The sequence below is a fragment of the Phacochoerus africanus genome, chromosome 1, assembly GCF_016906955.1.
Source record: "Phacochoerus africanus isolate WHEZ1 chromosome 1, ROS_Pafr_v1, whole genome shotgun sequence".
In the NCBI taxonomy this organism is placed as follows: domain Eukaryota; kingdom Metazoa; phylum Chordata; class Mammalia; order Artiodactyla; family Suidae; genus Phacochoerus; species Phacochoerus africanus.
The window spans coordinates 109133873-109146416 of record NC_062544.1 but is presented as its reverse complement, the minus strand read 5'-3'; the positions used below and the strand labels follow the sequence as shown (position 1 = coordinate 109146416).

Genomic DNA, 12544 nt, shown 5'->3' with positions numbered 1-12544 from the left:
ACTCTTCTGGTCTGGGTTTGGGGAATAAAATGAGACCTTCTCTCACTCTTGCTTGCCAAGTGAGTGGCAGGATGGGCAGCATCTTCCAGTGGACAGTGACCACTGGCTGGGCCTCCCTGGGCTTCCTCCTGTCTTATCTCTCCCCATCAGGCCTTCCGCCACTCTGGCAGCCAGCGGAGCGACACTCTCTCTGGCTTCCTCTTTATCCGAGGGCTGTGACCCACTGGCTTCAGCCTGCCCCTCACTCTCTCCCATTTCTTGGGGCTGCTGACATCCTTTCTCACCCCTCCGAGCATCCAGCACAGATCCAAAGCAAGGAAGGAAGCAACTTGTGCTCTAAACCATCGGTCAGGGATGAGGGAGCTCCCATAAGAAGCCAAGTTAGTAGGAAAACACCGCATCCTTGTGGCTTGTGGTAAATGGATAGAAAGGGGCTTCAAGGGCAAGAAATAGACCTAGTCTTCCTTTGGCAGGAAAAATAAATAAATTTCATATTCTAGGAAATAACGCACCTACCATACCCTGAGCTGACAGTATTATCCAGTGGAGCCACCTCCAGACCCTTTCTCAAACCCAAGTTCTAGAAAGGGGCTATAAACTTGCAAAGGTCACAGTGCCAGGAAGTTTAAGAGGTGGATCTGAGCCCAAGTTCTAAGTCAAAGGTCCCCTTTTTCCCCTACAGTTGGCAGCTATGGGGCTATTCCTGCCACACACACAGGGTGCCCCCAAAAGAGAAGGGGCTCCTTTCTCACCCACCCAACATACAACTGTTCAAGGATGCAGACCCAAGACCAGGACCCAGATGTCCTGCTGATCATCCGGCCCACCTCCCATCCTGTCCTCTCCCAAGCACACCTCCCAGATAGAGGTTTCTGTCTGAACCTCTATCATCCCACAGCCTCTCCCGGCCAGATCCTCTACTCCACCTGCCCTTCTTTCAGGGACACTGCAGCTGAAGGGTTCACCCCACTGGTGCTTCTCCACCTCTCACTCAGAGCCAGGCTCTCTGCAGATGCCAGCAGTAGGATGGTGAGCAGGGTGACTGCACTCTGGCCCTGCCCTCCTGGAAGGGTCACCCAAGGAGCCAGGAGACCAGACTCTGCCACTGCTGATAGGTGAGCTGGCCAATCTCACCCAAAGTCCTATGCTGTACATCCACTAAATGGCCAGTGCTCAAGCTTGTGAAATTATAAGACACACATACACTGCTGGTCTCTGCCCACAGTTCCTGACACAGAGCTCCTAAATCCCTTGGAAGGTTCTGGGTGAAATGAGCAGGACAGTCACCAGAAAGACCAGACCATGATTATAAGTTTGGAACTTTCAGCCTCACCCTCATCCTCCGGGGAGGGGACAGGGGCTAAAAAATGAGTTAAGCAGCGATCATGTCTACAGGATGAAGCCTCCATAAAAAACCTCAAGGTACGGGGTTCGGAGAGCTTCCAGGTTGGTGAACACATTCACGTACAGAAGGGTAACACATCCCACCTCCGTGGGGTAGAAGCTCCCGGGCTCAGGACCCTTTTGGATCTCATTCTATGTATCTCATCATCTAGCTGCTCAAATGTATCCTTTACCACAGCCTTCATCATAAACTGATAAATGTGTTCCCCTGAGTTCTGAGAGCCATTAAAGCAAATCATCAAACCCAAGGAGGGGGCTGGTGGGACTCTGATTTACAGAGGGTCAATGAGAAGCACAGGTGACAAAGTGGGAGGGTGCTGTCTTACAGGAGTGAGCCCTTAACCTGTGGGATCTGTGCTAACTCCAATTAGGGTCAGACAGAACTGGACTGTAGGACACCCTGGCTGGTGTCGGAGAATTGGTCTGTGTGGGGAAAACTATACATCTGGTGTCAGAAGTGTGAGCACTAGTACAGAGAAGAAACAAAAGTGAGTTTTTCTGAGACAGGGCTCAACCAGAAGAAAAGACTCCTAGACACTCTACGCTTTCACTTGGCCTCTTCCCTAGAGGATTTTAAAGGAAATCCTTATTTTTCCTAACACAGGAAAGTGAGAAAATGTCATGATATATTACTATAAAAACCAAGAGGAAAGTTAGGGGAAAAAGGGGTTAAACTTTTTGGAGAAGGGAAGAAGGGATATCCATCTATTTCCCTGCAGTTATTTGGACTTTCTGCCTTTTAGTCAAGTCTTCAAACTCTAGCCAGAGGGATCTTTTTTTAAATAGCGTTAATCATGCATAAGAGACACAATAAACCTGCATATATTTAAAGGGTACGACTGGCTAAGTTTTGACATTTGAATAAACCCATGAAATCATCATCACAATCAGGGCAGGTGAACACACCCACTATCCCCAAAGATTCCACATGGAGTCATGCCTTTTCTAAGGCCTCCTCCCCTTTCCTCCCCTCCCTGGGGAACACTGCTCTGCTTTCTGTCCACAGAGATCAGTTGTACACTAAAAGTTAAATAAATGGATGCTAGAGTTTGTACTTTTTTTTCCTCTGCTTTCTTTCATTCAGCCTCATAATTTTGAGACTTACCCAGTTGCTGTATGTACCGAGTTTGTTTCTTTTTGCTGCTAAGTAGCATTCCATCGTGTCACAAGACCACCATTCGTTTATCCACTCACCTGGGGACAGACATCTGAGCTGTTTCCAGTTTGGGGCTGTTTACAAACCAAACTGCTCATGTAAAGACCTGGAAGTGGAATGGCTTATCTTATGTTGAGTATATGTTTAACTTTTTAAGAAGCCATCAAACTGCTTCCCAAAAATCTATCATCTTATATTCCTACAAGCAGTTTATTAGAATTCCACTTTCTCCACATCCTTGCCAGTACTTGGAATGGCAGTCATTTTGATTTTGCCCATTCAAAATCAAAATAGATTGGTAGTAGTATCTCACTGTAGCTTTAATTTGCATTTCTCCAGTGACTAATGAAGTTGCACCAGAGCATGCTTTTTTTTTTTTTGGCTACACCCATGGCATGTGGAAGTTCCCAGGCCAGTGACTGAACCCGAACCACTGTTGCAACCTCCATGACAGCTGTGGCAATGCTGCACCCTTAACCCATTGTGCCACAGGGGAACTTCCAAGGGTATCTTTTCATGTGCTTATTTGTCACCCTGTATCTCCTTTGGTGAGGCGCCTGTTCAAATCTTTTGCCCATTTTTTTCTTTTTGTTGCATTATGAGAATTTCTTACCTATGTGGGAGACAAACCTTTTAATAGACATATGGTCTGTAAAGATTTTGCTACAGTCCTATAAATTCTAGCTGCCTTAGCCTCCCCAGACCCTCAGCTGTATTTCAACTCAAGGACGCCCCCCAGGCTCTGCCTCCCTTCTCCTCCCAGGCAGTAAGCCGGGGCAATCAGAAGTCTCGCTTCGTTTGCTTCCCACCATTCAAGGATCACCGTCCTTCCTTGCCTGATGTCCAGTGTCTTGAAAACCGGATATATATACAAATTCAAGCTGGCTTAACTCCCTTAGTGCACAACAGTGGTTTCCAAATGGCTTAGAGGGGGAGAAACTTTTCTCAAAAAAGTATCAGTGGGGGGGAGTTCCCGTCGTGGCTCAGTGCTTAACGAATCCAGCTAGGAACCATGAGGTTGTGGGTTCGATCCCTAGCCTTGCTTAGTGGGTTGAGGATCCGGCGTTGCCGTGAGCTGTGGTGTAGGTTGCAGATGCGGCTCAGATCCCGCGTCGCTGTGACTCTGGCGTAGGCCAGTGGCTACAGCTCTGATTGGATCCCTAGCCTGGGAACCTCCATATGCCGTGAGAGCAGCCCAAGAAATGGCAAAAAAAAAAAAAAAAAAAGAAAAAGAAAGAAAGAAAGAAAAAGTATCAGTGGAACCTCAAACTATAACAGACATAAGGGGAACGACAAGGGTTGAGATAGGACAGAACCCTCTCAGCCTCCTGGGGTGTCCCGGCCCCTGCAGCAGTTTCTAAGAAGATTATTTGAGACTCAGCAAGACAATATAATGGATTGAAGGCAGACAGCATCCAGCCAGCCTGGCCCAGGCAGCGTTCCACATGAAATACGAGATCTGGATTTGGCATTAAATGAGCTACACACCCAAAGCCAAAAAAGAAATTGGGTTTAGGGCTATGGCATCCTCCCCAGTGGCTTGCAAAGGTAGGATTTACAAACAAGGAGGCCAGCAAAGCAGCCTCAGTGTGAGGCTTTGGCTACAGCAGAGTCTCTCCTCTCTTTCCTGCAGGCAGCCAGGTAGCCGGGCTGAGGACCCTACAGGGCTCCTTTCACTAAACCACAGCCAGCCTGGGAGATGACCAAGTTGGCATCTTCTGTTGTTAGGATAAGGTCTGAAACAAAAATTCTATCAGGCCAGCCCTTGGGAATGGCCCTGCACCCCCAGCTCACACCTGGCCTCATCCAGGTGACCCCTCCTCTCCCAGGGAGAAAGGGAGGCCTCTTGGAACTGCGGGCATCCTCTTCTGCTCTGACCAGATGCTGCACATGACACAGCATCACATAGCCAGGGACTATGTGAAAGGTGGCTGTGGCCAGGGGCAGGGCTTGCAGTCAGGTTTGAGGGCAGCTGAGAGGGCAGATAGGAATGAATTATTCTGCATACAAGTTGAGCAAGGATTTTTTCTCAGCAGAAGTTTGCAGCCTATGGCCTACGTGGCTCTGGGCAGCTCTGGGAGTCAAGAGGTTCTGGAAAAGGGGCCAAGCATTTGGGGCAAAGCTGGACCAATGGCCCCAGGCCACAGCAACAGACTTCCTCCTGACCATGATATAAGCTCATAGAAAAACCCTGGAGGCAGTGGGTATGGGGCGCCTGCCTCCTGGTCAAATGGCGGTGATGCCCACCGCTACCTCCAGGGACTCGGCTTCCAGTTTAAAGGAGGGGTCCCTGTGCCTCCACTGACTCTGAGATGCAGCCAAGGTTGAGAACCATGGATGTAGACAACGCAACAAACCGTGTTCTCCCTGCACCTGGGCCTCCCCTGCTTGCCCTCTTTCCCATGTACTCCGTAGTTCCCAGGTCAAGGGGTGAAAGTCTCACCAAGCCACAAAGGAAGTATTTAAGGCCACTCTGGATGACAGGGTCATTGCACCAGGCTACTTTTTTCACTCTGAAAGCTTCTCAAAACCAACGATGGCTTCACTTCATTGCAGTGGGAAAGGAAGTCTTTCTCTCAGTTTCCTAATCACCAGAAGCTTGAGTTGGCCTTGCCTAACTGCCCAGGTGTACCTCTGTCCCACAGCACCCCATTCTCTACCCTGATTCATTCCTTGCCCTCCACTCTCCAAAGAGTTCAGGGTATCCCCGAGCCAACCCTGCATCCCCACTGCCTCCCCATAACTGCTAGAGCACCCTGCACTGCGGCTTCTGGGCTCTGGCACCTGCGCCCACACCCTCCCTTCCAGTGCCTCCGCACAAAGCCCAGTTCTTTCTCTCAACTCTCATCTGAAATAAGAATGGCCAATCAGCATAGGAAAAGCTGTCCCACCCTGCCAGGAGCTAAATGCAAAGACAGATGCTAGTCCTCACTGTCCCACCAGCAAAGACGAGGGACAATGATAATTATTACGGTGTCACGGTAAGTGCAGAGAAAACAGCATTCTCCTGGACAGTGAGTATGGGACAACCTTTCTGGAGGGCAATGTGGCACCCAGGCATCAAAAGCCTTAAAAAATCTTCGCAAGTTTTGATCCAATATTTTTTTTTCTTTTTTGGCCACTCCTTGACCTAGCATATGGAAATTCCCTGGCTAGGGACCGATTTCAAGCTGGAGCTGCAACCTATGATAGCTACAGCAATGCTGGATCCTAAACCCACTATGCCAGGCTGGGGATCAAACTGGAGCCTCTACAGAGACAAGCCGGATCATTAACCGACTGTGGTACAACAGGAACTCCTAGTCCAATGATTTAATAGAACTTGTCCCAAGGAAAAAAATCAAACCCGCTGCCCAAAATGGATACGCACAGAGACAGTAAGTAGATTAAGTGGTTCCCTGGGATTGGAGGAGAGGGAGCAGGGACCAGGTGCTACTGGGAGCGGGCTTTCTTTTTGGGGGTGATGAAGACGTTCTAAATTAAGTAGTGGTGATGGTTGGACAACTCGGTGACTATACAAAAAGCTTCTGCATTGTACACTATCAAAGGATGGATTTATGGTATGTGAATTATATACCAGTAAAGCGGCTATAAGAAAAAAAAAGTAGTCAACAAACTATGATTAAAACACTTAAGCATGGATAATGGGAAACAATATAAATACCCAAATAAAGAGATAAAGCTAAATAAATACTACGCACTTTAAAAAAATCATATGCTACAGCAGCACCATCGAATAGAACTTTTTCTGCAATCATGGAAATGTTCTATTCTGCACGGTCCAACACGACAGCTCAAGGGGTCCTTGAGCACTAGGCATGAGGCTAGTACACCTAAGTAATTGAATTCTTCAACTTTAAAGTTAAATCGTCCCATGTATTGGACAAGACAGCTCTGGAGTATTCTTTTAGGACATAAATTGGTCTTAATACGATGTTAAATGAAAAAAGGGGAGGGCACCACCAGGCATACAGACCACACTGTTCTCTAATTTTTTTTTTTTTTTTTGCTTTTTTGACATATATTTATATGGAAAGATGTGACCACAAGGATGAACACTAACTACTGTCCATGGTTATTGCTAAGAAGCAGGGGTTATAGAGGATTTTTATTTTACTCTTTAACCTCTACTGATTTTTTTCATATATTCTAAAATGAAGATATATTATCTTCATATTCAAAAATAAGTTTTTAGAGTTGCACTATATTAAAAACTTTTTTTTTGTCTTTTTGCCTTTTCTAGGGCCGCTCCCGTGGCTCAGTGGTTAATGAATCCGACTAGGAACCAAGAGGTTGTGGGTTCGACCCCTGGCCTTGCTTAGTGGGTTGAGGATCTGGCGTTGCCGTGAGCTGTGGTGTAGGTCGCAGACGTGGCTCGGATCCTGAGTTGCTGTGGCTGTGGTGTAGGCCGGTGGCTAGAGCTCCGATTAAACCTCTAGCCTGGGAACCTCCATGTGCCACGGGAGCGGCCCTGGAAAAGGCAAAAAGACAAAAAAAAAAAAAAAGGTTTTTAATATAGTGCAACTCTACCACCTCACACCCCTGCTCAAAAATCCCCTCTGTCTCTGATACCTTCAGGAAAAGTGTTCCTTGGAGCATCCTGCAGCCCCCAAGCTAGCCCCTCCTCAGGCACAGAGTTGCTACCCTCCCCCAACCTCATTCACTTTTTAGGTTCTTCTCATGTGAGCTCATACTCAGAAATAAGTTGTAAACGTTAACACAAAGACTTTCTACACACCCTTCATCCAGATTTCCCAAATGTTAACTCCTATATGACCACAGAACAATTAGCAAAAATAAGGAAATTCACACTGATATAGTTATACACACACAGACACACTCATCTATGGAGCTTATTCAAAGGTCACCAATTGTCCTCCTAAGGTTCTTTTTTCTGGACCAGAAACCAGTGCCAGAACTAAACCCACTTCATTTGGTTGGTTGTCTTGTTCCCTTGGGGAAGAGCTCCTTAGTCTGTCTTTGTCTTTCATGATCTGGACCCTTTCTCTTTTGGCTCTGCCTGAGGCATGCAGAAGTTCCTGGGATAAGAACTGAACCCAAGTCATAGCAACGACCAGAGCCGTGGCCGTGACAATGGATACTTAACCTGCTGCACCACAAAGGAACTCCTGACCTTGACATTTTTGAAGAGTAGTGGTCAATTATTTTGTACACTGTCTCGCACTTTGGTTTCGTATAGTGTCTTCTCATGATGAAGCTGAGGTTATGCATATTTGGCAGGGATGCCCCAGAAGTAATGATGTGCCCTTTTCTGCACATGATATCAGGATATACATGATTCAATATGACTTTTTTTTTTTTTTTGTCTTTTTAGGGTGGCACCCGTGACATACGTAGGTTCCCAGGTCGGGGGTCGAATCAGAGCTGTAAACCACCAGCCTACACCAGAGCCACAACAACCCAGGATCCAAGCCATGTCTGTGACCCACACCATAGCTCACAGCAATGTCAGATCCTTAACTCACTGAACAAGACCAGGGAGGGACTGAACCCTTGTCCTCATGGATACTAGTTGGGTTTGTTACCACTGAGCCACAATAGGAATTTCTTTCCTGATTCAATATGTCTTAACTACTGGTGAGATTAACGTTGATCTCTCTCTCTCTCTCTTCCTTTTTTTTTTTTTTTTGGCTGTGCAGAAGTTACTGGGCCAGTGCTTGAACCCTTACCACAGCACTGTTCCGAGCCACAATAGTGACAATGCTGAGTCCTTCACCACTAGGCCACCAGGGAATTCCCTGATCTCTTCTGAAGGCAGAGACTACCAGGTTTCCCCACTGCAAAGTTACACATTCTCTTTGCAATTTATTTAATAAGACATTTATGAGGAAATATTTGAGGTTAAGTAAATATCCTTCTCATCACGCATTTTTGCCCACCCTTTAGCATTCATTGATGATTCTTGGCTGAAACAATCATTACAATGGACTTTCCAAATGATGACCTTTCTATCCTCATCATTCTTTCTACATTTATTTTACAGATAGAATCTTCTGTTCAAGAGGTTTTCCCCCCCTTCTCCCTCTTTATGTGTTTATTTCAGCAAGGACTCATGGGCATTTATTTGATTCTCTGGATTATAATCCATTGATATCATTATTTGTTTTGCTGCTCAAATTGTCACAGATTTGAAGCCAGTTTCTCAAGTTAACTTTAAAATCACTCTTTGGGAGTTCTTGTTAGGGCATAGCAGAAAAGAATCTGACTAGTAACCATGATGTTGCAGGTTCGATCCCTGGCCTCCCTCAGTGGGTTAAGGATCCAGCGTTGCCGTGACCTCTGTGGTATAGGTTGCAGATGTGGCTCGGATCCTGTCTTGCTGTGGCTGTGGTGTAGACCGGCAGCTGTAGCTCTGATTTGACTCCTAGCCCATATGCCGTAAATAAAATAAAATAAAATAAAATAAAATAAAATAAAATAAAATAAAATCACTCTTCGCTGTGAGAAGGCTCAAAATTGTGCATGTTTCCCAGGATCTTTGCAAAAACAAACTACGAGAACAAACATCAACTTCCAGCAAAATCCATTTTGAAGGTTGAATGGTTCAGCATTTATTTCACTGCTTGCTCCCTTTCCTGAAAAATTACTCTGCATAACCCTCTCTTGACATTGGTTCAGTTTCCCTCCAGCACCTTAGAATCCTCCAGCCAACGTCCTGTCCCCAGTCTGCTTTTCTCTGGATTATTTTCTTCCCCTTGGCCTCAGAGTCCTCTGTTTTCTCAAATGAGGCTCAACTGCATTTCTCACCCTCTTTAGTGTTCAGCTCAAACTAGGGTGGTCGGATAAAATACTGGTTGCCCAGTTAACTGCGAATTTTAGATAAACAGTGAGTAAAGTTTTAGTGTAAGTACATTACTTGCAAATCTGAAATGCAGGCAAATGAATAACTGTGCAGTACAAGTATGCCCCAAACCCTGCATGGTACACACTGACACACTAAAAAAATTACTCATTGTTTATCTGAAATTCACATTCAACTGGGTATCCTGTACTTTTTATTTGTTAAATGGGACAACCCAAGTTCAAGCATAAAGAAAAGGAGGCATTTACTGTCCACAAAATTGGTGACAAATTTAGGCAAGAAGGTCAGCAGCTGAATGACTTTACAGAGTTCATTATTTTTTATTTATACATTTACTTCTTTTGTGGCTGAACCCTTGGCATGCAGAAGTTCTCCAGCAGGGGATCAATCCCACGCCATAGCAATGACAACACAGGATCTTTAATCCACTGAGCCACCAGGGAACTCCACTATTCTTTTCTAAAAATATTTTTACTGAAATATAACATGCCAAAGAAAACCCCACAAAGCGTTAAGACTTAATGATTTTTCACAAAATAAGCACTTCTGTGTAAACACCCAGCAGATGAGGAAATGGAGCACCGCCAAGCCCAGGGTTCACTTCTGCCCCGCCTGAGGATGGCCCAACCCCTCTCCTGTGGTGGATCTGGAAAGAGTGGGTTTGTGCATAAACAATGGGCTCAAATCCCACTCGGGCACAAGTGTAGTTTCCTCATCCGCCAAATGAGTTTTAATAATATAGACATTTCATGGGGTAACTTTGAGGATTAACTGAGATCATGCAAGTGCCTGAAACTGCTCCTGGCACATGGCAGATACCCAATAAAAATCCATTTCCTTCCCTCCCTTTCCAGGAAAGGGTTTTCCTCCCTAGTTTCCTACCAGGCTTGAGACTGAGAATGAAAAACATCTCAGCCACTCTTCTGACAGTCGCCCCCACCCCAGATACCTTGCAACCCCCTCCCCCCTCCAGTCCTTCTCTAGGGACTCCCAAGCACTCAGATCTGAGCTCTCCCCACCCTCTACTGCATTCTAACTGTACTGTGGGGCTCCTGGCCAGCACATGTGGGCGCTCAATGGACATTTGCTAGCTGAATGAATGCATGAATGAACGGACAAACCCACATACCCCTCCCTGGGTTTTCTGCCCACACAGCTCCATGCATTTCCCCATCCAGCACCTTCCCAACCCTCCCTGCTCTCCATCCTCCCCACAATGGAAAACATAGCAGCCAGGCTGTCTGGTCCTCATCTGGGTCAGAGGGAATGGCTGTAGCACAGAGAGGCTCTGAGATTAGTGACTCCAGAGCAGCAAGAAGCCTGAGATGACAGTCGGATGCCATGGGCATGGCTAACCATGTGGAACGAGCAAACAGCAGGAATGAAAATCCTTTAAGGAAAAAAATGAAGTCCTAAATTTCCTCAGAAGTCACACGAAGCTGATTTCAGAGATGCTTTAAATCCACACTCATCCAAGAAGAGAAAAGGGTGATGGAGAAGGACAAAAAGACAAAGCGAAAGGTACTTGCAGAAACCTGAAGCTGAGGGGCCATGTCTGCTTGTTCCAGTTTCCAAACAGAAGCCTTCCTCCTGCCCTTCCTCCCCCTCCCCCTCCTTGGGGAGTCAGGAGCAGAGACCCCAAGCTGCGGCGAGTCTCCAGCTTCAGCAACAGTGGGAAGGTCACACCACCAAGGATCTTCCCTTGGGACAAAGGGAAAGTCTGGAAGCACACTTTGCTGGGTTCGGCAGCTTACCCTGTGAGCCACCTTCTGTGTTCTTAGTTTCCCCATTTTCAAAACGGGGAAGCTGCAAGGGCTTCATAAATGGTCCTAAACTGTGCCTAGGAATGATGGTTTTAAAACAGAGGTTTTGACATTACTTTTAGGCTTGGCTGAGAGGGTACCCGGGGTAAATCATTCATTCTCCTTTCTGGGAAAATACGAAACATTGCTTTTTAAGACTATTCCATTTAGAATTTGCAGAGTGGATGAGCTACCTGCAAGGCACACACAGACAGGAGCTTCCTGGGGGTCCCCTGAGAAATGAGGGGCCTGAACAACTAATCCACCCAGAGACAGGAGCGTGAGCATAGTAACATGCACCATTCTTGGACCATGGACCAGGACAGCGAAGGAAGTGGAGACAAGAAGGCAAGTTGAATGATGGCTCCAATTCTAGCAGTGAGGATGGGGAAGCAGGGGATGGATGAAGGGCTCTTTATGAGCCCAGGAGTGACAGGTTTGGGTTTCGCTTTAAGGCTCAAGCTGGAGGTCACATTGTGGCTCAGTGGTAACGAATCTGACTAGTATCCATGAGGATGCAGGTTCAATCCATGGCCTCACTCAGTGGGTTAAGGATCAGGCGTTGCTGTGAGCTGTGGTGTATGTTGCAGACCTGGCTCGGATATGACACTGCCTGGTTGTGGTATAGGCAGGCAGCTCCGATTTGCCCCTTAGCCTGAGAACCTCCACATGCCACAGGTATGCCCTCCCCCCCCAAAAAAAGACAAGTAAATAAATAAATAAATAGATTAAAAGGCTCAAGCTGCCTGCTGATTAGGTCAGATCTTCAGGAAGACGGCTGGCTGAGAGAGGTGGCCGAGCCTTCTCTGGCTGCCTTGACGCTAAGATCCCTGGACCGCTGAGGTTCCACGGGAGGGAGAGTGGCTCAGGGAGGTCGGAGCTGGGATTCCTGCTACATGGAGGGGCAGGAGACCCCAGCTCTCAAATCTAATTCTATAATTACTTGTATAAAATTAGGCTGGCTACTGGCCCTGCAAAAAAAGTCAAGACAGCAGCTGGGTGACACGAAGTCCCCCAGAAAGTTCTAGAAACCAAACAGAAGTGCCGTGTCTAACAAGCAACAGAAATAGAAAGTGCCTCATTCAGAAGCCCTCTGTCAGTACAATCCTCACTAAAGTCTCAATTCACTTGGATGCTTACAAATTAAATCTTTATGTGTTTAAATTAGTCTTTTTGTAATTTTTTAGCCATGTCCATGGCCTATGAAAGTTCCTGGGCGAGGGACCAAAGCCAAGCCACGGCAGCCACAGGAGCCACTTCAGTGACAAAGCTGGATCCTTAACCTGCTGTGCCAAAAGGGAACTCCTAAACTAGTCTTTCTTAACGATGATTATTCCTAGGTAGAATGATGGGTGCCTT

General features: G+C 46.6%; 1 protein-coding gene across 1 annotated transcript in view; it reads right to left on the bottom strand.

The window, feature by feature from the left end:
* LIMD1 (LIM domain containing 1) overlaps positions 1 to 12544 on the bottom strand; it is a 79701-nt gene that overhangs the window by 46777 nt on the left and 20380 nt on the right.